General features: G+C 39.3%; 1 protein-coding gene across 2 annotated transcripts in view; it reads left to right on the top strand.

Moving 5' to 3' along the window:
- The window catches only part of ST6GALNAC3 (ST6 N-acetylgalactosaminide alpha-2,6-sialyltransferase 3), a 207,781-nt gene that overhangs the window by 52,310 nt on the left and 131,284 nt on the right, over positions 1-24,187 (top strand). The window contains exon 1 of one of the 2 annotated variants that reach the window (XM_027900672.1): positions 9,016-9,093. The exons of the other annotated variant lie outside the window; for it this stretch is intronic. The gene's annotated coding sequence lies outside the window, so the exon portion shown is untranslated. Of the gene's footprint in view, positions 1-9,015; positions 9,094-24,187 lie in introns of those variants that run through there. 2 annotated transcript variants of the gene reach the window in all.

Genomic DNA, 24,187 nt, shown 5'->3' with positions numbered 1-24,187 from the left:
TTCAGGATATGGAAGCTAAAGGCAATCCTAGAACTGGTTTGTAGACCATAATAACTTTATTATTTCAACCAGTGTACAATAAAGGTCAGTAGTGCACTAGAAAACTATGTTTAATTTTTCTTCAAAGTTTGAAAAAAGTATGTAGTGCTTTTTTACCAATTAGCAGCAGGAGAGCAAATTATAGTTGTATTAAACTGTGCTTGCTGTATAAATCACAAATCTTATTAGCAAAGAATTAACATCATAACTGGTAATTTAAAAACTGCCTTTAGCTCTGAATAAGGATTGGCTGTAGACATATTTTAATGGTATTGAAGAAGTAAAAATAGATCTCTCTAGAATGAGCCTTTCTGGTGGTAGTGAAATTAATTAGCTGCTCTTCTATGAAGTGGTAGTGTCTATCTTAGTGGGGAAATGGTAATGTGCTATGGAAAAGACTGGCTATCTTTTCCTTGATTCATGGCCCTGATTCTAGATTTAAAAAAAAAAAAGAAAAAAAAAAATCTCTTTTTTTTTAACAATGGAAAGAAGGGGCTGCATCACCAAAGGACACAGACATCTGCTTTTCTCACTTCTGTTGGCTATTCAGGTACAGAGATACATGAAAACTGCATGATTTCTCGGGTGAGGATTAATAGTAAGGAAGTCAAGGAGAGATCTTTTTCTTTTTTTTTTCCCCCCCTCCAGCATATCAAATATGTTTGGGATGTTTCTGAGACAACAGACAAATTGCTCAGTCGCACGCTCCAAGACTTCACTCCTGCTGGCTAATGAAGTAGAACGAGACACAGAAGAAAAATACCCCTTTCTCATTGGTTTGCTGTATCTCATTAATTATCTCGTACTTTCTTTCAGTGGATTAACAACCTTTAGAATGGAGCCCATGCAAACAGTAAAATGTGGTTTGCAATGTATGTTGGGCTTGGGGTTTGGGTTTGGTTTGGTTTTTATTTGTTTTTTTCTTTTTTTCCTGAGAGGGCAGGAGTGTACTGTCGTTAATCCAAATTAAAGGCAATCCACTTTACTGAAGACATTCCCCTCCTGTATTCCCTTTGTGGTTATACTCACTCTTATTTTCTTAATGGCCTCATGTCCATCCTCTTCACAATAGATAAAAAATACTACATGAAGAACACCTTAATCTTCAAAAATGGCTTATTTTAATGTGACTTTTAGCATGTTATATCCTCTCTTATGTTGGGACTTAGCTAAGACAACTCTTGCTCATATATTTTGAAGGTCTTCAAAAGCAGTTTAGTACTACCCTCCCTCACTACTGCTGGTAGCTTTGGTCTGAGAGACATATGTTAGGCAAGTATTTTGTTGCTCTTCTGTAATTACTACTAATTACTGCTTAAAGACTCTTCCCGATTTGTTGCAGTTAGGCTTGATCAAAGACTGATACAAACAGACATTATGGCTGGACACTTGTGTTTATTAATCTCTCAGAGCTTGGAGGGCTCAATTAGAAGAGAAGAAGACATAATGGTTGTGTGCAATGCAAGAGAATAAACCGAGTTATTTCCACAAACTCTTAAATTTTTTAGATACCCTCCACTTGGTTTTAACAGATGTATTGGTCTCTGGTTCTTCCAGCTATTTCACATTCTCTTTATGCATTTTTAATGTTTCTGTAAGCCACAATGTGTAGACATTAGATACAAAATTGAAGTTTTTGCTCTGGATGTTTTAAAGGAAGAACCTCTATTTTTCGTGTCTTGTCTTTGCTGTTTTTCATTTTACCTGCTTGTTTAGTCATTTGGAAGGTGTTCAATGCAGACTTTGGAGGGATGAAGAAAGTTGATCATCACAGTAACTTGGACCTTTTTTAGTTTGTCAGCAATAAAGAGGTGAATAACACAGACTACTCCTGCTGGCATTTGTGGGGTTTACTGTGGGACAACAAAAGGAAAAAAAAAAACATCTCCCAGATACTTTAATAATCCCAGAAAGCCATAGTGTGTTGCACCAGAATTCCAGAGCAGAAACTATATTCCTAGTTCCTTTGAGGAACTCATCACCCAGAGCTACGTTATTTGGGGAGTGGTGTTTTGTTTTTTTTTACTTTGTTTGTTTGGGTTTTTTTAAATTACTATTATCACTTTTTTTATTATATTTTTTTTAGTAGAGAAGTCTGTGGTGTGTGATGCTTTGTTTTTTTTTTTTATTTTTATTTATTTATTTTAACCTAGTCAGACTCACTAAAGGGGAACATGGATTGGAGATGGTTGAGTAAGTTGAATAAAGTGATTTGAGAGCTGCTAAAAGACATGGAGGAAGGGAGTGACTTGTGCTTCTTTTCTCCTCTGTTCTCCCAAGATATGTGTGTCTATGTCTGTTCTTCACACTTTTGATTTCTTTTGAATTTATAGCTGAATTTACTGGCAGCATTAGCCACAAGAATGGTCTCAGAGATCATCAGTGTTATGACACTGTTATTTATGAGCCCACATGAAGAAACTGAGGCAAGGAAGTTTTGAATGATACTACCAAGGACAGACTGGCATTGGCAGTTTTTGGTTACTGATCTGCAACTTGGGCTCGTTGTCCCTTCTGAAGGACTCCTGGGTGGAAGTCACCCAGTGATCCTTTGTTTAAAAAAACCACATTTAATTCTACTGAAGGTTAATAAAGCCTTTTCTATTTGCTGGGTCTAACAAACACACAAACCAACAAAAAAAAAAAAAAAAAAAAAAAAAAAAAAAAAAAAAAAAAAAAAAAAAAAAAAAAAAAAAAAAAAAAAAAAAAAAAAAAAAAAAAAAAAAAAGAAGGCATAACAGATGACTTTATTGGCCCACATATATTATAGTTGCTTTGACATTTATGTTTTCCCTGCTGATAGATGAATGATTTCTGTGGAAGTAAATCAACTGCACCAAAACTAGCAGCACAGAGCACCAGGGTCTCCCCTGGTCTAAAACAACAGAGGCTTTGAAATATTTTGAAATATGATTTAACACATTTCTCTTCTGGAAGAACTTGCTGGAGCTTTTTGGTCCTAAAATACATGTGACAGTTTTGCAACTTGGTGTTTAGTGTAAACACGCATTCAAATTTCAAGGAGCTGCCGACCTTTCTTCTGAGAAGGAAATTAAGACACTCACTGATTTCTTCCCAGACATTGTGTTCCCTTCTTTTTTAATTCACCCCACACTCTTCTGCCTAACTCTGAATATTGTAATCCAAATTTCATTTCAACATTCAGTCAAATTATTGTAACTTCTTACAGTGCTCTTCTGCTAGAAGATAGCAATCATTGGTTATTCTTATCAAAGCTGATTTCTTAAGTAATGCATATTTTGTAATATTTTCTTGCAATCACTTATAAAACAGAAAGTCGCATCATGTAGAAAGACTATTTTAAGAATCATAAAGGTTTGAGAAATAATTAGGTAATTCAATGATTAATTTTATGTTTGGGAGTCAGGAAAAAAGATTACTGTGTATTATGACAGAGTTTGTAGGAAAGGTATTGAAAGAGGTTTTTGAAAAACCTATACCAGCACTTTTGATGAAAAATTTTGCTTTCACACCACAATTTGAATAGCAAAACATTTACTTGGTTTCACTGGCTCCCTGTGGATTCCCAAATGATTATTCCATCTTCCCTAACTGAGAAGCAACATGAAATACTATTATTATAACAGTCTGCTGTTACAAAATAGCAGTGACTAATATGTAAACTCAACTGCACAGTGAATTTATAGAATACACCAATCTTAAGTCCATAAGCTCGATATGGTCTTTGGGGAACCTGTCCTTTAACACAACAGTGGAATTAAATTGTGTGTAAAAGTATCTAAAGCCCTGAGGTTCATCTGCCCTGACCCAGGTGCTGAATTTGGAATAGATCTTACCAGACTGATAAAATATTCCTGCTTTGGGGAGGTCTGTACTGAACACTGGGATTCAGTTTTGCTTCACCTGCTGCAGTGCAGGTTGTCTGATGGCATTTCTGGGACAGAACACTGGTGGGCATGAAACAGCCTTCTTGGTCAGCCAGCAGGAGGACCAAGGCTTTGGAATGGTGGTGGAACACGTGTGTGTTTAGGTAGCTGATGTTTCAGCTGCTTTGTCTGGAGTGTTTGTCAGAACAAAGGCGGCAAATGGAAAATAGCTGACCGAAAAAATCAAAGCTGATCAATCGGCTTTGGTACAGTTGTAACAAGAGGCAGAGCTGATCCCAGAAGATGAAAAAACAGATTTTGATGTCTTCTGTGGGAGTGGGAAAGAAGAGGGTACGAGAACAAAGAAGGGCCTTTAATAATTGTTTTCAAAAGAGGCATTTTTCCTCACAGAAGCAGCTTTTTGTTCACCTCTCCTTAAGGTTTCCCCTATCAGAACATAGCTACGGGAAGGAAAACTGCATAGAAATCAGTAGGAGTTGTGCTGATTTCAAGGAAGAAAGCTTTGATCACTATATATAAACTGCCCACCCAGAATGGAGAAGTCTGTCCCTCGCTCTAACTTGTGTGCCCTCCAGAGGTATCTTTGTTGCATCTGTTCCCATAGAACTGCAGGCTTGCACATGAGGCGTTTATATCTTTACAGAACTGACATCTCTATGACACCTTTTTTTTTTTTTTTTTTCAGGTAATATTTATTCTGACACCTTTTTGGTGTGCTTTTTTCCCCCAAAGTGTACTGGTTTTGGGCACTGGATGGCTTGTTTCTCTGTTCCAGAGGTGGCTGGATTTCAATATGTTGTAAGAATGTAATCTCTAAAGCAGCTGGGGTAAAGATAAATAAATCATAAGTTAATGTATATTATTCATGTTGTTCTCTATGAAGACTGCTCAACGATGCAAAGCTTTCCTAGTGAGACTCTTCAGTGGTGAGGATTATGAAAATATCTAAATATCCATCTTACACATTTAAATACAGGTTTTAAAATGGTTATTTTTCACAACAGCTAAATGTTACCGATCAGAGAAGTGACATAAAAGAATGATTCTTAAGCTAATGCTCTTTGCAGTTTTCCTGTGCATTCTGTATCCCAGGAATTTCTTCTAAAGAAGTGCTGCAGCTTTTAAAAAAAATCTTGTTTACAGCCACATTATTTTCCCAATTAACATTCTGCAAACTCTTGTTGTCTCCTGAAAAGTGATGGCAATGCTGGTTTTTTTCCCATTTTGGCCCATTGTTGGGAGCATGGCCTCACTGGGAGCCATAAGGGAGTTTCTGAAGGGAGCTGGCACCAAAAAGCAATGAGCTGCCTCGTGATGTTACTGTTATTCACAACCTTTAATTCAAGGGCTTGGCAATAAGAAGGTGATGCCATCAGCTCAAGTAGCATTTTGCTTATTCCCCACCTTTAGAAGTGTCGTTGACCTGTGGGGAAACTGTGGGGTTGACCAGGCAGTTGCAATACAACATCCTGAAGGCCAGGGTAGTAAAACATATTACTAAATGTCAGTGAATACATTTGGGCACTGGGATGCAGAAAAGGTGCTTTGTTTTCAAGACTCGGATTGAAGAGAACAGAAAGCAGCACAAAGATCTATGGCAGAGACGTAGATCAATGGAGGACACTTTTTTAAAAATGTATATGCCTGTAAATCCTTTAAAATGTCTTTTGGAGGACTGGAAAGGAGATAGTAATTAATTATGCATTGACTGCTTGTAAAATATACACAATTAAGGGAGTGTCTTCAGCCTCCAGGTGATTAAGGTTGAGGAACTGGAAGAGGTCTGAATACAGGGCCGTTATCCGATCACCACTGGCAGGAGCAGAACCTGTGTGTGGTGTCTGTGTCAACACGGAGCTTGTGAGAGGAAATTACCAGTTACAGAACTGGAGCAACAGTTCCATTTTTACTGAAAACTCCCAGGGGATTATATTCTGCCTCCTAAGGGATGAGCCTGGGATTATGGACCTGAGGCAGTTTTATTCATTGAACAATAGCAAAAATACTCTTCCACTCTTACTCTGGATTCAGTAAGAGGAATTATTTTGTGTATCATTTGATGCCCAAAACATGCTAAGTGCAATGGTTAAAAATAACCAGCAGTCGAAGATTTTATAATGATGATAGATCTTGACACAGTAGGTAAGAATAGCAGAGAATAAGGTTTTCAAACTACTCATTTGTGCATTTTTTTATTTTTTTTTTTTTCAGGCTTGTAGGATGAACAGTTTGTATGTTAGGCGGTGAATTAAGCCTTGGTATTTTAATGAGGTCCAGACTCTCTCAAAGTTTGACAGAGGAAGAGCCAAAGTTCTGCTTCTGCTATTTTTGGATCGGTATCAGTAGTGCAACATCCCAGTTAAAGGCAAGAGTAACTTCCAACAATGCAGCTTCTTCATGACTAAAAACGAGCTTGCGGTTCCACAGAAGTGAATGTCAGCCAAATTTTGTTGGTCAAGGTCTTAAATGTTACTTTCTCAGTTCTAACTCTTTCTTAGATCCAAGAATGTCACGCCAACTTCGTTCTTAAGCTCTAATTTTTTTCTTCTTGATTTTTTTTTTCTTTTTTTCCCCAGGGAGCACGCTTGAGTAGGAACAGATGGCACCTGATACTGTCAAACACGAGGGCTTTTCTATAAGTGATTTATAGCTGTGGCTCTTTCTGTATTTTGAACATGCAGCTTTGCAATTTAGATATTATATAGATTAAGTCCTTTACCTCGGGATCCACTGCGTGACCGCTCTGTCCTAACCATTGTGTGGGTTTGTGCAAGGTTACAGTTGCTTGTCTGAAGTTAAAAGATTTTGTAAGTTGCTTCTGTTTCTGTGTCATATAACACATAGGTGAATACTTAATTTGTTTTGGTTTATGCTGTTTTCACAGCTTTGGTAATATTTTCACAATTTCATTTCACCTTTAGTGTCTGAAGTCATGTGGCTCAGTAACTGTTGTGCCTGCACTAAATGGCCAAGTTAAAAGGCAGTATTAATGCTTGGGCAACTCACAGGGGTACATGCACATGTTCTTCTATTTGGATTGCACTAAATGAGTTTTCAGAACCATATGGCGACGTACCTTAACTATTCTTTCTGAAAGAGTCTAACTGTTGCAGCCTTCTGTTCTAATTAGTTACATCTTCTGAGCTTTACCAATTCACTGGAAAAAAACTCCACGCTTAATATTGCTTAAATTTTACCCAAATGCATTTTGTTCTTGTGGGTGTATTTTAAAGCTGTGTGTGTGAAATGCAGATAGCTTCTTAGTTACTCGCTTTACTTTTAATGTCTCCCCAGACAGTACATCACTATTTTGAAACCGTTTCCATTGTTTGTTACAGGCAGAAGCATTTCTGCTAAATTGCTGGGATTTGATAGGTTGTGGAAGCCATAAAAATATCCTTCCTTTTAGAAACAAGAAGGAGATTTCGTGGCAGAGCTGTGAAATGTGTTTGCCGTGTCCATTCCAACCCCTTGGGGACAGGGGGGAGTGGAACACTTGGGTTTCAAATGGCCCATCGTTTCCAGATGTCTGAATATTCTTCTGGAATACATTCTTCTTAGAGGACTTCCTGTTACATAAAGGTTTGGCCATCTATTTAACTACTTTTTAAAAGTCATATAACTCTCACTATAGGAGTAAATTATAAGTGTTTCCAACTTTTCTTATGCCCTCACACCTCTGCCTCGCCGTGACAGACACAACCACCGAGCTGTCCTGCTGTTTGCACCTCTCATTAGTGGTGCAGTTTGCACTGTTTGCTGTATCAAAGGTGGAACTGCACCACGTGTAAATTTTAACTTCCTCCTTAAAACGGAGTATCAAACTGGTTGGTTTTGTTACCCAAAACAGTTCAGAAAATGGGAGAAGCACTAAAGGTTAGTTAGCATGAACATGAGCAGACTGCTAGCTATTTTTTTTTTTATTTTGTTTTAGAAATTGCTAGGCTTTTCATTGTTTGTGTGTAGAAAAGAAGAAAATACCTACCATAGACCTTTTCATCAGTAAAAATAAAAACTCCATTCTCTTCTTCCCAAAGGCACTGTGCAAGTAAGAATAATATAAACTGTAATATCAAATCAATCACATTTACATTTCAAAAGCATCCTTTGTAAAAGTGCCCCAGAGGGCTGAATTCAGCTAATAAAAACACAAATAAAATGAAATATTTAACAAGCTATATCAAGCACAGGTAGGTTGTGCATCTATTGGAAGCCTGACCTTATCAATGATTAATGAAGATTTTAAAATTTTAAAATTTTTCAATGAAAATTTAAAAAAACCAGTATCTATAGGTAGGGACCAAAGAATAGAAACACACAGTGCTAGGAATCCATATAAATATAAATAAAGATTTTTAATTGATTGTTTGATATAGAACTAAAGTTGTAGGATCAGACACTCAAAATTCAAACATTTTCTTAAACCTTAATTTATTCCCAGATTTTCATAACTGGGTTGTGCTTCCAGTTCTGCTTTGAAAGGAAATGAATGAACAACGGAGATTTACCTTTTAAAAAGGCAAGGACAAGTGGCCTTCGATGGCCTTTGATCCAAGGACATTTTAAGCTGGCCTTTTGCCATAAACATTTTCATGCTGTAGCTTTTCTTTAGCACCAAAAAAGTTCCATTTTAAAGGGTTTAAAACAGGGCAGACACACACGCTCATGTGAGATGTTTCTCTCTCTCCTTAGCTTCTGCAGAGCCTTTTGGGTTGCTCTGCTCTCCAGGCTACTTTAAATAAAGATTTTTTTTTATTATTATTTATGTATTTTTAATTTTTAGTTTGGAATGCAGTATTTTTGCCCTGTATTTTTGCTGATAGATATTGTTCTGAACTGGACTAAAACCGTTGCTGTCAGTGGAGAAGTAGTAGTTGCCCTTCATCTGGGAATACCCTTATGAAACAGGGATGCTCTTTTACGGAGCAGATGGCAGAGTGATAGCAGCTTCCACTTCAAACATGAGCAAGCACGAGGTTCATGTGGGCAGAAGGTTTCATTGCATGTGATTTTATGAAGCCTTGGATATAAAGGCAAGAGAAGGTAGATGGAGTACTGGAGCAGTGAGAGAGGGCTGCATTTAAAGCATGAGATGTAGTCACAAAATCCTTGGCAGTCGAGTTCAGAGGAAAAGCCAAAAAATCCTTCTGGACTAAATGTCAGCTAGGAAGAAGTTTGGTACTGTGTGTGTGAAGAAAATATCTCCTCTCACTTCAATTTGTGTTGCATTCAAAGCAAACCTGGGTGTTTGGGATTGTGGTGTTTGGGGGCTTTTTTGGGGTTGTTTTGGTTTTGGGTTTTTTGGTTGGTTGGTTGGAGGGGTGGTTGGGGTTTTTTGCTTGTTTGTTGTGGTTTCTGTGTTATCAGGCTTGGTTCTATCATATATTTCTCATCCTAATCAAAATAAGCTGCAGGACTCCTGGGTTGGCTAATGAATTCTGTCAAAAAGGATTAACAGAAACACGATACAGTTAATTTGCTATCATGTCTCATGGTTGCTGTAAACAAAAATCTTTCTCCATTGAAGCATTTTGGTTTCTGATAATAGGGAATGTATTTATGTTAAATACCCTAGTAGGCTCCTCTGAGTTATGCTGGTAAGGCCTGGACTTGCTGGTTGTATGCACATGGTGCCACCAGAACTTGCTTTATGGTGGCCAGTGTGGGTGTTACACCACTGACAGGAGTCTGAGCACTTTCCTTGTGACCTGATACAGACACTGAAACACCTTTACATTGACTCATTTGCCTTATGGACATATCTCTATCTGACCCTCCTAATGAATCCCTCTGTTCTGGGAGCAACGAGATCAGACATCAATAGACTGCCTAAAGTGAGTTTCTTAATGAGTAAAAATTCCATCAGCAGTGGAATTCACACAAGCTGGTTGCCTCGGGATGGGAATCTTATGTCCTTGTATGCTTCCCTCCCTCCTTCCACCTCGCAATATCTCTTGCTTTTCTGGCTGCTTCCTCATTGCCTTTATAAAACAGCATCTCATTGCCATACCCCTGACTTTTTTCCTTGCTGTTGTTTAGCTCTTTTCCTCAGGAGCAGGGCTGTCTCAAATCAGTACTGTGATAGATCCTGAGCTACAGGAGGTATTTAAGACATGTGGATGTGGCACTTAAAGGCGTGGTTTAGTGGTGAATTTGGCAGTGTTAGATTAGTGGTTGGACCTGATGATCTTCAAGGTCTTTTCCAACCTTAACAATTCTGTGGTTCTGTCCATCAACTGGCAAGTAACTGCTGTCCTTTCTGGGCATCCCTTCCTTCTCCCCACTGCATGCACGTATTTCCTTCTCTGTTTTCTGATGGTATCCTAAATTCATACATCAGCTTCTTTGTCCCTCAGGCTGCCTTTCAACCTCGTTTGCTTTTTACCTTTTATTTGCTTGTAGGTGTGCAAATTCACAGCAGGCACTACCAGTGAATCTGTGCCTCCCCCTTCTGAAGGGACTGCTGCTTTTGCATCATGACTTTGCCCCCAGGAGCTCTCACCCTGTGTGTGTATGTCACTGCTGTCAGCTCAAACACAGACCATTAGCAGCAGGGAGCTTTCTACCCTGGAGTGCTCTTTTGGTGTCCTACAGTGCTCTAAACAACACCAACCTGTAGTTTGTCTGTCCGTGTTTGGCTCTGTGGAGTATGAAATGTTAAGGCCCATTAAGTTTTTGCAGCAATTGAATTTTTTTTTTTTGCTGGAAGTGGTCTTGGGTATTTTAAGCAATGTAAGGATGGGTATAAATCGAGTGGCATTTGAAAGTTTTCTTTCACTTCAAGTCTCATCTCAATTGAATTCCAGTGAAATCGTAGCAAAACATTTCATCTAATTGTGAAAGAGTTCAGAGGCAGAGCTTGGTTTTAAATGAAATTTGCAGAATATGACAGCTCATTAAGCAGCCTTACTTGGGGTGAGGCAAAAACTTCACTGGCAATCGTCCTGTGTTTTGTACAAAAGCCAGTGGTTGGTTTTGAAACAATTAGAACCAGATGATCAGAAGTAACCTTTCACAAAAGACTGAGGGGTTTGTCTGAAATTAGTAATAAAATAAGAAAGTGTCAGAGGATGGCTTTTTCTTCAATTTATCTTGCTTTATAGGAACAATACAGCCTTTCCCACTTCCTCTGCAGTTTGCCTTTTAGTTTATATTTTCAAACCAGTGACATTTTGGAATAGCTTTTGAAACAACAGTGAAGAAAAGTTGGAGAGGACACCCACCTGCATCAGCTCATTTCAGGGTGACATCTTCAGAGTCAGCCTGCTGTGCTCGCCTCGTGTTTGGGTAGATGAAGTACTTCTATGCTAGAAAAATACTCACTGTCAATTAACAAAGTATTTCAGTCATGGGAGTTAAAACACATTTTAATACTGTGTTTTACCCACAGGTTGCTTTCTTTTTGCTTGAACCACTTTGTTCATGTGCGTTACCTCGATGCTTGAATCTAAATATTTTGGGACTCTGGAGGAAATAGGATTGAGTGGATGGTGAAAAATCAAGATATGCAGATTTGGCCCAAGCCTTGTCCTTGTTTGACACTTTCTTTCTGTATACCATAGGCTTTTCTTGAGAACAGGATACAGGAGGGAAAATACTGGCACTATGTTCATCTCTGACAAACATGGAAAGGAAGAAATGCAAACTGAATCTTGAAGGGTGTGGAAACATATCCTTACTTTTTCAGTAAGGGATGCATTTGAGGTAATTTACTCTTATCTCAGGTAATGTGAAGTACGTGAAAGAGAAATGAAAGGATATTCATTTCACAACTTATCTTTTATCTACTAACATTATCCAAGGGTTTCTCTGAACAGTTGGAGTGTTAAGTGGTTCAGGAGCCTGCCTTGCTCTCTCTTTGCTAGGTAGATATAATCTGAGTGTTAATGAAAGTGATATTGTCCTGCATGACAGACTTTTACCCTCCTTTTTACTATTTATTTACCACTCAATAGTGTTACTATAAAGCCAGAAATTCTTGGCCTTGGAAAATATAAACTGTGTTACGAATTTTTGTTGTCCTGCTGATAAACAACTCAGGGATAGTTCCCAGCAAAATTTATAACAAGATGATGTTTGAATTAAGTCACTTCAGACTCTGGGCCAAATTCAATTGCAGTGAAGTTTTGGTAGAAGTGTCCACGATGGTTCTGGCACGTGCAGTTACTCTGAACATGGTTCAGATGGGCTCCAGGTGGAAACTTAGGAGCAGTTCCTGACTCCAGATCAGCATTCAGATTCTAACCAGTCACTGCTTTGGTCTGAATTCAAGTGACAAAAAAAATGAGAAGCTGAGGACTCAAGATCCCTTGCACATCTTTCATTTGGGATTGTTTGGATTCTGCTAATAATTGCAATAATATTGGTGTTCCTTGCCAGTCTCAGTTTGGAGAACTAGACTAACAGGCACAGTGGAGTTACAGGGTGTTCCACAGCATTCTCCTTGCATTTGAACAAAGATCAGTCTCTAATTTCTCTGGTGTGCAGGGTTTTTTTGTGGAATTTATTATTTGTCCTTTGAGTTCTCGAATTTTTGAGATGCTGAAAAAAAAAAAAGAAAAAAAAAAAAGCAAGCAGAGTCATATAGTTTTAGTTTGAAAGTAGCATGTGCCTACAAATACCTGATTCTGGTTGTTCTGGGAAGGGTGCATGGGGTGCTTATAGTGATTAAATCTAGCATAAACAGTGGAAAATGCTGAAACAGGGCTTATAGCAGCTATAACTAGGTTGCAGGAGAGCCTGTGGGAATTGGAGTACATTGCTAACATGCTAGGGGGGCAGATCATTCCCAAAGGCAGATTACAGCAATGCATCTTTAAGGCACCTAAATGGTTTTGAAATTTCTAATCCCAGTCTGCTTGCTGCAGTTTAGTGCTGTGTCAGGTTCAGCAGCACTCAAAGACCACTAATAAGGGCTTTTATGCTTAATGGTGAGCAGTTATTGAAATGTTAGTGGGACTTGTGTATCAAGGGTGTGCAGTCTAGTCCCATTCCTATTTAAATCACAAGATGTGGAAGAGAGGAAGGCTGCAGAAATGGAGATGGCCTTCCTTATCAGCAGAGCTGATGAATCATCTTGGCTATGGGACTTACTGTGGTGATGTGATTAATACCATTTATTTAGTCTGGAGAAATTCATGCAGATGCATCTGTTTAAAGAGGGGGGGGGGAAAAAAAGTACCACTAGCAGTATGTTTCTGAGTATTTGCTTTATTTTCTTTCTTCTTCATCGTCAGTTTGATGAATCTGAGAATCTGGTACCGGTCAAGGATACAGAATTTGGGCACAGTGAGGAGGGGCTGGTATCTGTTTCCCATAGCTACAGTTTTGGTATGTCCATGAGATTTAAATACAGCAAACACATTTTATGTTGCACTGCCCCATATAGTTGTGTGCATTATATGCTTTTGATTTCTTAGCTTTCACTAGCAGCTGGAAAAGGGTGCCAGGGTGCCCAGCCCACAGTGCATGGCACACCATTTGTTCTTCCTTTAGTTTTCAGAAGCTTAGAAAGAAATCATTGCCTTGACAGTCTGCACTGCTGTTTGTACAGAGTGCTACTTTTGATTTTTAAGACTGCAGAACCACAAACTGTGAGAAAGTTCTGTGACAAAAAACAAACAAACAAACAAAAACAAACAAACAAAAACCAAAAACAAAACAAAAAAAAAACCACCAAACAAAAACCAACCAAAAAACCCCATGAAAATTGCTTTGGTGGCAATAGAGAGCCTGTGTTGTGAAAGTACCTGATAGAAATATGCTCCTTGCACTAGGGCAGTAATGACCTCTAAAGGAATGCTAAGCCACTTTATAGAGATCCTTTTTTAGGCTATGAGAACGACATGACACTTCCTCTCGTCGTCATTCACCAATTTTTGATTTACCAAAGGCAATTCACAACTTTGTTCACCTCCAGTGGAAACACAGACAGGAAACACTGCCCAGGAACTTGTCCCCCCCTGAGGAACAAACAGCCCCAGCAAGCAATATTCATCCCTCACATCACACCTTCCTTCCAAATATAAGATGCCTCAATTGTGGTTTCTCTAACCTAAGTGCTGTGGCATTAAAAGAAACTCTAATGCTTGTAGCTTGTCTTTCAGACAGCTTATGACAGCAAAAAAGGCCAAGTTTATTTAATGTGTCTCTTGACGAATAATAAATCAGTTTGAGCTCTCACCCAGAAATCTAGTAGAGCTCCTTTCCTTGGCACCTTCAGAAGCAGAAATTCTCCATCCATAAACATGGTGGAGAAAATTTATGACTACAATACTTCCCTTTTAATTTGAAAAAACACCTGAACAACAATATGAAGGGGCAGTTAGTGGCAGCACGTTCACCCAATTGTTTTTTCTGCTCCTGTAGAAGGTGCATCAGGAGGGTGTTCATTTACTGGAGAGATCTGGCTGGGACAACTTACAGGGAGCAGAGCAAAGTGTGTCACCTTTTCTCTGTACTAACTGGAGGGAATCTGGTGGCTTGTGGAGAATGCTGGGAGAAAATAATGAGCTTTAAAGCACTGTCCTTGCTCTTAACCCAGTAAGTTTAGGTCTAAGGCATGTTGTAGTAGCTGAGAAGCAGAGCTAGTGGCTATATAAATAAGTTAATACTTAGGTTAGTGGCTGTGCTTGTCGACCAAATAGCTGAAGGGACTAAGATTTAAACCTGGTTCCTTCTTCATGGCGATATCTAACAATAAACCAACTCCTCAACACGCTGAAATCTGGTAACCTTAAACAAAAGCTAACTATGTACCTTTTGAGAGAATGGGCAGAAAGAAAAGGAGGCCTGACAGGAGAAAAATAAGTAAAAAAAGCAAAAATAAGACACGAGAGAATAAAACCAGAAAGCATGAAACAAAAGCAAAACCAAATGCACTAATAAGAGAATTGTCAGACAGGAACAGGAAAAAGAGAACAAACAGAGAGCAAGACAGAAGTAATGAGACAGGGGGGAAATCGGATTCAAAATGAAATCTGGTAATAAAAGAAGTGTCAGACATAAAATGAGCCAGTGTATGACAGAGAAAAAAAGACCCAAGGAGATGCAGCGAGGCAATCTTTAAAGAATTAAACTAACCAGATGTGGCCTCCAAAGGTAATTTGCAGAAAAGTTGGTGCTACTCCCGATTTCTAATGAAAAGCAAACTCCGAGAAGCACATTTCTTTTATGCTCTAAGGAAAAAGATGGTTTGTTTTTTCTCTAATAAGAAACTATTTGAGAAAAATCAGAGGGTTTTGCATTACCTTTACAAGACTGTTTTGAAGCCAAGGCTGCGAAAGGTTAACTTAATAAATTGCAGTGCATCTTGTGGTTTGTGTGCTGAGTCTGGTGTGCTCAGTCACCCACCCTCATGTGGATTCCTTAAGCTACCTGCATTGCCTTATTTTCCCTCATTTCAACATACAAAGACCACTGAGACTGATGTTATCAGCAGTTTTCATTCTTGAATCTTAGAAGGCGTCCCCTTAAGAGATGTGAGGATAGTTTCAGGAAATAAATACTTAAACATTGCAGATGCTTTCTTTCAATTGTACAAAATCCAAAGCTTTTTCTTCCCATTTGGGGCAAACGGTGAATTCTGGTCTGAGCTGATTTATCAGGTGGTGTTTACCAGGAGTTCAGTTTGACAGTCCCTTGCTTGATGTGTAGTATCCCACTTGACAGCTGCTTATTTTATCTTGTTTCTCTGTCTCAGATGGCCAAAATTTCTCAAGTAGAAATAAAAACTAATTTAAATAGAGAATATATGTATTTCCTCATGTACGAGAATGTAGATATTTCCAGAATGTGTTGCTGTTTCTCAGATATTAATTTTGGGTAGACATCTCAGAAATAACCACTGAATCACTAATAGAGGCAAACTGAGCAGACAATCGTGGACAAGGCAAGGTCAGAACTGCTTCAGAAAGAAATGATGCCTTCCTGTGTACTTCAGTGACCCTTGGAGGAAGCTCTTTGGAGTTCTAGTGATGTTAAAAGTAATAACTCATTCTACCTACTTTTAGTTTTGAGGATAACAAAGAAGGAGGTACCAGCTCTGTGGATGCATCTTGTGGGTTTTTGCCTGTTTTTTTTTTTTCCCTTCTTTTTTTCCATGTTGTTTTTTTTTTCCTTTAGAAGAAACTAATGCATTTTCTGTGTCTGTGGAAACGGAACACTTACACTGGGGTCTGCTTGAAGCAGTATTTCTAGCTACATGTATGTAGTTATGTGAAAGTTAGTGGGAAGGTGACATTTGGAGAAGTCTTCTGAGAGCACTCAGGGTGACAGTAAGGAATGAATAATAGAAGTGGTGCTTGCAGAGTTTTCTCTTGTGAGATTTGTCACGTCCGAAGTTATCAAGTTTGATGCACCCAGAGCAGTAAGTTACCTCAAGGTACCTTAGAATTGGCCACAACTGTAGGTTAATCTGCCTGGAGTTTGGGGGAAAGGAGTGGGGGTTGGGCAGGAGTTGTTAAAACATTTGGTCAGCTGGAGAGAAAAATTTAGAAGCGCAGGTTGAAATGTGATTCTGAGAGGTGAATGTTTGGGTTTGGAGATGTTTTCTTCATCCTGCTTCCAGTTTACAAGAGGGCATTTGTCTGCAGTGTAGCCTTCAAGTGCGAGATTGTTTTCAAGAGCTCTGAGAAACAATCTTGAATGTAAGAAATTTGGTCTCCCCACTGAAGTTCTGGATCTGAATTTTTCAGATGAAATTCGCATTATATTTGGAGATCAAGTTAAGAACTTATATAACTGTATTGGAATTAAGCTACCCAGGGTTTCATGTGCTTATAAGGAAACTGCATGCAGAATGATGCCTCAAGGATTAAACTCTTGATGGTGGCAATAAATAATGCAGAAAATTCAAATATTGAATGCAGAAGAAACTTCAATCAGGCAGAGCCTTGCTGAGATTTCTTTTCACACTACTCTTTCCACTGTTGTTCCTAAAACTAGCGGGCCTCCTCTTGAGCATTTTATCATGAGCCACGTGTATGCTTTGGTGCAGTTTGAAAAATGAATACTCAACTTGAAGGCAAATTGAAAATGCAGGAGGATGGAACCCTACCAGGGTCAGGTCCCAGGTGAACGTCTGTGCATTTCACTGAACAATTTCTACCCAAAGTTATCATGTAAATGATAATAGGATAGCAAAAGTCGTCTGGGATTTGAAATCAATAGCCAAGAGTAGAACTACACATTTGTTGCATTTATTTTTTAATTGTTCTACAGAGACAGCTCATTTATTAGATTTTTATCCACCAAATAACACAGCTGCTTTTGGAGATAGTCCAGCTAGAAAGCTGTAAAAGGAAGATGCAAAGAGAAGAATTCAAAAGCTGAAACATCAAGCAGTGACAGAGCTGGTGAGCTGTGAAACCTTTAACTCTGTAGTCTTTGGGGTTTCCTTTCTAAATGGAGCCACTATAACCTCCCTCTGCCTGTCAACCGTTATTGTTAGCAACAAGAACTGGGCTCAAAGTCTGGAGCATCTGTGTGGGAGCATGAAATGGAATTATTTTGTGTTCCTAATGAGTAACCTGGGAAAAGCTTGAGCTTGCACGATGGGCTGTGTTCCCTACTCACACACACAGACCTCGGTAGCACGGTTTCTGACTTTTTAATAACTACGTTTCTTAAGAGCCTCTTTATATCGGTAGGGATAAAACTGATGGCCAGGATTTAGATTTGTCTTCCATCACTGAAATTTGCTATAACTGAAACAACATAATTAATGGGATTGGCCCACTGTTTGTGGCTTATTTAGATAATGTGAACTTGGTTGGAATAGAGTCCTTTAACATTCCTTTGCAAACAGTTACTATTGCTGTTTGGTTATTTTGGATGCTAACTTAAATATATTTCTTTCCTGGTACTGGAGTGTAACCCTTGTAACACAATGTACCACAAAGCAAAAACAAGAAGCAGAAAGGGCTAAAAGTGAAGATGTGACCCCTTTCCAAGGATCTACCCATAGGGCATAGCTGACTGCAACTACCCTGGAAGATTCAGTTTTGCAAGTGCAGTGGCTATGAAAGGACTAATGCCTTTCATTTGGAAAGGGAAGGAATTCTTTTTTATCTGAAGAATTATAATGGCAGAAAAGCAAAGGGACAAATTCCAGATACCTCCCAGCAAAATGCTGTTTGTCTATAGAAAGATTTAAGAAATAAAGTTATTTTTCAGTGGTAGAAGCTGAGGAGAGACTGGATACTGCTGGAATTTAAAAATGTGTGTTTTGCAGAAGACTGTTAAAGTGACAAGGGAAAAACAGACCATTCAGGAACAGCGTTATGAAAAAGGTGTTTGAAATAAAACTGCAGGAAGGCAGGAAGGAAATGAAATGCCAGGCTTCTGTGAAAGATGGGATATTCCCATTCCTGGGAATAGAAGCTTTAAGGACTTTAAAATTATAGATTGACAATTCCTTATACAAAGAACACATTTTTTTAAATTTGGCTTAAACTGAAAGTGAGATTTGCATAGGAAATAGTCAAGAAAGCTCTTCATCCTAATTTGAATAGGATTCTGTGCTGGAGTTTGTCATATTAGACACTATTTTGAACTTGCCAATGTAGAAGCAAATTCCCAGGTAGTATCACTGGGCAAAATATGTAGCTGGCATTTTGTCAGCTAAAATCAAAAGTAGCAAGGCCTAAAACGATGCCTTGGTCGTTTAGTTGGGGCTCTGTATTTGAGTTGAAATCACTGTTTGTTTTTCAAGACCCAAAATACGATCTAGACTTGAAACGAGGACGCTGTTCCATCCAGTGCAGGTGGGCTTTACTGAATGGCGGCACTCGGGGAGCAGCCTAGCCTTTTAAACAGGTAATTGTGTTGATGATGAGATCATTTTGAGAGCCTCAGAGCCGTTGCAGAACAATGGAAATCGCGCCACAGAGTTCAAGCAATATCGTCTGCTCCTGTGAAATTGCTGTACACAGAGCACGGGCCGATCAATGAAGCTGCAGCGTTGCTTCCCGAGGGAAAGAACTCTCCAGAGGCAAGCCATTGAGAATGGAACTAAATGCCAGTGAAATGAAAGGTGTGAGTTGGAATCAAAGCAGGCTTTTCGTGCAGATCACTGACACAACGGCAGAGGAAGGAGGTTTGCAGATAGGCAGCCGGTTTTGTGCATATTCCAAGAATGCTTTGCCAGTGGAAGTGCTTTTAGGGTCCTGTGTGGAAAGGGAGCATGTGGGAAACCTGAAGAGGCAGTAGAGGATACACTTGCAAGAAAAATACTGGCAGGCACCCTCCACGTTCTGTGCTAATCAGGAAAACAAAGATTCATGGCAGCAAGGTTATTACAGCATCTGAGTTCAGAGGAGACTGGATGTGGCATCAGTGCCATGGTCTGGTAACCATGGTGGGGTTGGATCAAGGGTTGGACTTCATGATCTCGGAGGTCTTTTCCAACCCAGCTGATTCTGTGATAAGGACCAAGTTATTCTTCCTATTTACCTTCCAAGTGACAAACCTGGACGAGCTATCCCAGGTGGTTTAGTGTTCCATCACCACAGTAAGTACCCAAATCCAGGGAGATGTTAGAACCCAGGTGAACTGATTCTTGAGTCAGTGGCTAAACAGTGATTTCACCTGTTGGCAGAAGAGTCACTGGAAATAGAAGGTTGTCTTGACATAACCTTGTCCCATGTTGGATATTATTGCTGAAAAAGGAGGAGCTGCTTGTTAGAGAAATAGGATTAAAATCTTCTTAAAGGAGAAGGCTTAGTTATTCAATTTGTAGCAAGCTCTCTGAGATCCAGTGTGGGATGTGTTTTGTAGGCCCACTATTGTCAGTGTTTCTAGTTAGATATTACGATCTAGAGGGACACTTCTCTATATTCTTACAGTCCACAGCGCACCTGCAAACTGTCGGTCTTCTCTGTGCTTGTCCATTCTGGGGTCAATGCATTTGGTAAAAACTCTTCAAAACATTTTAAGGGATAACTTGCAGTTGAGTAGCTTGGATCATAGAGCAGCTATACTTGGTATTCCCTGCCTGAATATATCTAATCCTTCAGTACAGTGAAATACAGTTCGCTTATGTGTAGATTTAGATGCCTCACCCCACGAATCAACTGTAAATGTGATTGAGTCCAGTTAATCTAGTTAGGCTCTGAGTATCAGGACACAAGGACACTGTATTACCCAGCTGGAACAATATAAAGTAAAGATAGTACAGAGTGATTACTTGACCAGACCATCAATGCTATAGAATTCCAGGCACCTCAGTTAAGTGAGTTGTAGTTCAGTATTATTTATGCCTGGTTTTTTCTACTTTTCCTTTCCCGTATTTTCACTTCTTTATCACTGTCAAAATCTGACATTAACCTACATGTGCACTTAGAATCACCGGGGCAGAAATATTCAACATGCTGATTGTACAACACGTTCCAGCATCACAGCGGAGGCATGGATGCCAGGATGATTTAAATTTAAAGAAGTGCAAGTGCAAAATTCTTTCTCTACTTTAAAAAAAAAAAAATATTCCCCTTTAGTGATTTTTACTGGAAATTATTGTCTGCTATGTAGTCTGAAAGCCTGATTCACTGTTCTTTGCTGAGAAAATTACAGCAAGTTATCTCACCATCTGTGATACTCATGTGGATTCTTCAGAGGAATGGCACAGTTGTTATCAATCAAATTGCTTTATCAAACAGACCTCTGCACTCTACACTATCAGAAGAGTGTATTCACAGGACAAAATAGAGAAAAATTGTATAATGTATTACTCTCCTTTTTTCCTTCCTAATATGCTGGGGTGCTTGATTTACTGCTGTCCAGAAGGGCAGGTTTGCTGTGAAACACTCGAGATGCACGTTCTGTAGGAGACCCTCAGAAAATGCTTTCACTCAGCAATCCCCTCCAGCAGTTGTACAAATCCAAAATGTGAGTCTGTAGGTTGTAATCCTTCAAGGCAGCTTTCTCAATCTTCTGGGCTGAGCTACAATCAGACAGCATTTCTGGAACGTCCCAAAGACCAATCAGGAGCAGATGCTTTTCCTAAATGGGCTTTTTCAAGAGGCTGTCATTAAAATCTTAAACCAAAATGTTAATTGAACAATATCAGATTCTTGCATGCCTCTCTCTCTTTTCCTTTCTTTAAATTGAGCCTAACAATAGAAGTGTTTCTCAGGCCAGCTCGCCAATGCCTGGGAACGCAGAGCAGTTGTCTCTAGTGAATCTTCTCTGTTTTTCTTTCGTTAATTAAATATTCGACATTGTAGCATCCTCATTTCTCACTTGTTTGAACTGGATCAGCTTCCATTCTCAGAACATTTCGTTGCACCGATTCCTTGTAATCACACTGCTGCCTTGAGCATGTATTTAATCGCATCCCTGGGAATAGAAGCTCTGTAGTTCTATCCACATGCATTGTACATCCTCAAATTTCAGGACTATTTTCTTTCCTTTTTTTTTTTTTTTTTTGTTCACCTCCACCTCATCTGGATTTTCGTATAAGCTTTCCATGCGCCCAAACCTCATGCAGTGTATTTTGCTCTTCATCTATAGTGAAATGGCAAAATAGCATGATTGTCTAACAATATGTTTTCGTAAATTCTACCATCAATGTAAAAAACCCCACAGTCCAATAAAGATCAGTGACTTACTAAAGTTCTGGGGCACCCATATTTCAGCCTCTCACTTAATTCATGGGATTTAAAAAACTTAATTTTTTTTCTTAATCATAAACTGAATTCTTTTCACGGTGATGAAAAGCAGGAATGGTTCAACTGATGTGAATTGTAGCACATTGTATGAGCTGGTGTGCATGATGAGAAAATCAGGCTCTGTCGGTGCAGTGTGGTTGTGGAAGTGTTTTCTTACGTGATTTAACAAATATTTGCATTTTCCAGTTTGGCTGTGTCTTCTGAAAGTAAATTTGAGGTATTCATGTATAATGGCACTCAGGGCTCTTCTGACTTCAGCTGGTCGCGTCTGACGAACTACTGAGAGAGTTTTAGAGTTTCTTTACATCATCTCTGATACTTGAGGAAGCAAGTTTTTCTCCGTCAAGTGGTGATCTCGGGTGCCCTTTATCCTCCCTGTGCACTCCTGCTCCCCTGCCCTCTCTCTTTCTGTGGCAAGATGGCAAACGATCTGCCAAGCCTGGAGCCGCCTGCGCCGCGCTGGCCAGGCTGCAAAATGTCGAGCGAAATGTCGACTAGGCGAGTTGTGCCCCTCTGACCCCGACTGTGAGTGCTGCCGCGTCTTCTTTCTCTTGGGAATTCATCTCCCTCTGAAATACGGGACCAGCCGAGCGCTCCTTGTGGTTGTGTCAAAATCTGCGAGCGCACGCCTAAGTTATGGGGGGCAGAAAGAAGGGGGAGCAGGCAGATAAGTCATGTTAAGGTTATAACAAAAAAAAACCCCCACAAATCTCCTCTGTGCAAAACCACCACCAAAAAATCCCACCACCCCAAAACCCCAATGTTAGCACGTTTTCAGCAGGGAGTTCTTGTATTAAAGATGTTTACTGCCTGTAGATCTTGCTTTTCATCTAACAGTGAACTAGTTAATGTTTATATGCTTCCAACAGATGAAATTAAAATTGTGTAACATGCACTCATTTTTGGCAACAATTCAAGGAAAATCCTTTTTGGCTTGGAAAGATTAAATTCTATCTTAGTTGCTTTAAAATGTTTTGCTGGCCGTGCTGCTTATTATAGTTACAACTGTGAATCCCTGCGCGGTTCTGGATTTGCTAGAGAATTTACTAAAGCCAGCAGGATCCAGAATTGGAGTATTTCAGCCTGCTTTATTAAGTAATTCCCCAAGGGCCTTTGTTGTTACATTATATTCAAGCGCTACAAGAAATTATTTGGCACTCTAAGTTGGATCTCATCTGACCGTTCCTATGAAATGAAAACTTGTCAATAAATGCTTGTGAAGAACAGGTAGAGCTATAATGTTCTTTCTTGTCCTCACATTTGTAGATAACTAGAAAAAAATCCACACTTTAAAAGTCGTTTGGTCTGTGTTTGCTTATCATTTATTTTTAAATTGTGATGTGTAAAAGCACAAGGAAATTAACTGGAAGAACAGTCACTATTTAAGTTTATGCAGCCATGGTACTTATGTGCCTGCTCCTCTTCTCCAAGTACCTTCTGCTGTTCCTGATCATCTCAGAGCTACTTACGTCCCTAAAAGTTCTGTGTGCATTAGTGACCATCTAGAAGAGTGGGATCCAAAGCAAGGTCCCAGGCAAAGGAAAGGCAGACGAAGCTGAGCTTGGCAGCAGCTGCCAGTTAATCAATGCATATGTAATTTGTTAACAACTGCAGTGTATGCGGTCTCTGGCCTGGGGAGGGTGTCTTAGAGGGCGTAGTTCCATTATTTCCATTATTCATGGAACATCTTGTAGTGCTAAACGATGTACAAGCAGCGGGAAGATGGAAAACTCATCTCTGTTTGATCATAAACTGCAGAAACCTCCGGAGACTAAAGAGCGTAATATTGCTTCGTTCTCTCTCCCAATGACAAACAGAACGTCCAGAGCCAGATGCAGATGAGAAATCATCCATCTGTACCCTATCTTTGATCTGACATTACGATTAAGTACTTGCAAAGGGTGAGTGGTGTATGTGGGCACTCACATGCACAGGCATACATGGGTATCTCAGCTCCGGTGCTTGTTTCTTTAATTTACAGTCCCCACGAAAACTGAGAGGGTGTCTTTACTTCCATTAGTAGTGCTATCATTGCTGTTATATTCTGGACAAATGCACTGTTTGTAGTGACATGAAATCTTTCCCATGAGACTCCCCTGTTTAAATATCCTCCTTTTGTTTGAAATAAAAGACACTTTAAGTTTCATTTTTCTTTTACTTCTGCCTCCTTCGGATGTTAAAGAATAAGGTATCCTATTAATTCTGCTTATAGGAATTCATTCCACTCTCATAGGACCATAAATGCATTGTAAACTGTTCATGTGTGTTGGGGGATGGGGAGTATCCCCCTTTGTTCTCTTTATTACTGTGTGCCAAACCGTTCTACTCCCAGAAAATGGAACATTATGCCTACAATATTTTTATCACGCTATCTATAAAAGATCAGCCATGAAACGGTGCATCAGGAAGAGACAAGATCAGAATTAGGCCAGTTGTTTTACAGCAGCAGTGTGCTGCTATCCAATGCCTTTTAGGTCTGGTTTCCAGCTCTCCTACCACTTGTGCTTCTGTTGAAAAAATGACCCAGGGAACAAATCCGTGTGGTCAGCTCTGGATGATCAAAGCAGGAGAAAAAAATCAAATAAAGAGCAATGAGGACATGAGTTTAAAATA

Source organism: Empidonax traillii, unplaced genomic scaffold (genome assembly GCF_003031625.1).
Source record: "Empidonax traillii isolate 1590-97213 ecotype Southwest subspecies unplaced genomic scaffold, ASM303162v1 scaffold745:size721762, whole genome shotgun sequence".
NCBI lineage: Eukaryota > Metazoa > Chordata > Aves > Passeriformes > Tyrannidae > Empidonax > Empidonax traillii.
The sequence above is the reverse complement of the archived record's forward strand: the minus strand, read 5'-3'. Positions and strand labels throughout refer to the sequence as shown.